The sequence below is a fragment of the Botryllus schlosseri genome, chromosome 13 (assembly GCF_051294905.1).
Source record: "Botryllus schlosseri isolate E-star chromosome 13, Bs_hap1, whole genome shotgun sequence".
Taxonomy (NCBI): domain Eukaryota; kingdom Metazoa; phylum Chordata; class Ascidiacea; order Stolidobranchia; family Styelidae; genus Botryllus; species Botryllus schlosseri.
Window position 1 is genome coordinate 9,456,178 of NC_137248.1, and position 1,901 is coordinate 9,458,078.

The following is a 1,901-nucleotide window of genomic DNA, read 5'->3' on the forward strand; positions in this document are numbered from 1 at the left end:
GTTGCTTTATGCTTCGAATAATTTATGCCGGTACTTGAAGAGATAGTAATTACTGTACGGTATTACCCGTCTAAACTTGCCCATTTAGCACAATAGCGACCAGTCCTATAGCGACCAGTCACATTTTGGATCTCTTTATCAGGTAGGCTACTTTACGTGCGTGTGTGTTTGTGAGTGTGTGTGTGTGTGTGTGGGGGGGGGGGGGGTCCGTGCCTCACCAGCCATGAACCTCACCGCACATCACTGGGCTGATATCAACGAGTTGTCTGATTTGCATTGAAATATCATTCACGTTAGTTAGTATATGGTGGTTGTTATTAAATAGTTTCTGTATTTTGGCGCTCGGTAGGCTATATATAGACTGAGATAATTTATTGCTACTGTAGGTCGAGTTGATTCTCTCTTAGGCCTTCAACATCGTCTCGCATAGTCCGAACTTATGATGTTTTGAAATGAAAAAAACTCATTAACTCAATGAATGAATAATATAGTCAAATTGAAATATTACATCAGATAACTAAGAGAGAAATATTGATTTGTAGAGTGAAATCCATAATCTATATCATTGACGTGCGGTGAGGTTCATGGCTGGTGAGGCACGGACCCTCCCACACACGAACGCGCACGCACGTTAAGTACCTGATAGAAAGACCCAAAATGTGAATAACAACAGCAGCGGTTATAGAGAGCATTTTCTTTGCACACTGATAGCCGTTGCAATTCCTCATCCTACAATACATGAAGGACTGGTCGCTATATTGCGCTAAATGGGCAAGTTTAGACGGATAATAATTCAAGTACCGGTATAAATTATTCGAAGCACATTAAAATAGCATCCTCATTTACAAATATTTTTTTCAGTAAAAACACTAGGTTTGCCGAATTTCGAAAGAAAATACATTAGGTCAAGTCAAAATACACTAGACTAGTGTAAAAACACTAGGAGTGACACCACTGACCACAAACAACGATAGCGCAGGTTATGTAAGTATATTGCAGTTGAGCACAGCATAAAGGTCACAAACAACGACAATGCAGCCTATGCAAGTAGCTATCACATACCACAATTTAACTTAGCTATGGATGGAAAATATACATAACAGCTACATAAGTAAGGTAATGTGTTTGCACCGCATTACGTATTGGCCGTCGTTACTATATAATTCCTGCAGGACTGTTGTATTCCAAAATCGATAGCGCGTTTCACTCTGCTGCGATTGTCCAATTGTTAGCGAATAGTGCATGAGGCAGATTCGTTTGTGCCTCACCTGGCCATTGTTTCTCTGCGATGGCATTGTCTGTAATAAAGCAGAATGTCACCTTCCTTGGTGAGTTTGGGGGGTTATGGAGCTCTGACACTGTTAATATTTGGATTTTCGGAATCAGTGTGACGATAGCATTTGATTGATACCAGTTATTATGAATTCCGAGCTATTTATGATGAATTGCATCGTCGCAGGTGAGGCACGACCCGCCCGTGTCTCACCTGGGCCTCACCTGTCCTTTCGCGCTATATTTTTGAATAATAATTATGCAAATTGATGATGTTGGACGAAAAAATGTTCAAATTTAGTTATTTATGAGCATCGATGTAAAATATCAATATAATCATCGACTCATGGAAGGTTTCCACAATTTTCACTTACTCACCCTGACGACAGGTGAGGCACTGCCCCACCTGCCTCATTGGACCGCACGTCACTGAGCTATATACAGTATACTGGAGAGAGGTGGAACAATGGTTCGGGTCGGGTTGAGTGCGAGCTCAGAAAATATTTCAGTTTTACATGGAATACTCGACTAATCAACGATGCAAAATTTTGACTGTGGTGTTTAGGCTCAAACCTATATGCAATCAATCTTCACCCCCCAATGTACAAAGCCCTATTCCACCTCAGAAA